Here is a 794-nt window from a genome sequence, read left to right as displayed (position 1 = left end):
TCACCACGCATAAGCGTGACCATCCATCCTCAATGCATGGCTCACTAGGTAGCATTACACGGTTTGCTTGGCTTCGTGGCATGATGATGGCCACCAAACACATAGCGCGCTCATAGGGTTGGTCGCTTGACGCATGGGCATGCTAGCCTCTTGACGCATTGGGCGTGCTTGGCCGCATGGGCTACGCACAGTGCCTTGGATGCTTGGCCAGGTGCTTCGATGCATAGGCGTGCGGCTTCAATGTATGGGCATGCGGCGTTTGCTGGCCATCGCTCGCTCGCTCGGCGCATGGGCTGCACTTGACTAGATAGCAGAGCACCTCAACGCTCGACAGCGGCGCTTCAACACATGGGCATTGCCACTCCGACGCATTGGTAAGGGCGTTCGACTGAGTGCTCCGACACATTGCAAGGGCGCTGGTCAAGGCTGCTCGACGTATGGCAGGGGTGTTGCCAAGGCTGCTCGATGCATGGGCTGCTTCCAACGCATCACTCCATCTTTCTTCCCTTCAGCCACATGCATCCTCAACAACCTTCCATGATCACACACAATTTATACTTAGCCAATTTTTAAAATTTCCCCAAAGTTAAAAACATCCAAATTTCTCTTTTCTTCAAATCGCCACTTTTTCCTCACTACCATTCCACAACTAGTTTCTACATTAACCTACTCATCACACTAATTTTAGTAGGGAACATACTACACAAGTAGAGAAATTAGGATTTGGGGTTCACATTTACTCCCCTTATAAAAAATTTCGTCCTCGAAATTTCGCTACAAGTCTGTCAACTAAA

The sequence above is a fragment of the Benincasa hispida genome, chromosome 10, assembly GCF_009727055.1.
Source record: "Benincasa hispida cultivar B227 chromosome 10, ASM972705v1, whole genome shotgun sequence".
Classification (NCBI taxonomy): Eukaryota; Viridiplantae; Streptophyta; class Magnoliopsida; order Cucurbitales; family Cucurbitaceae; genus Benincasa; species Benincasa hispida.
The sequence above is the reverse complement of the archived record's forward strand: the minus strand, read 5'-3'. Positions refer to the sequence as shown.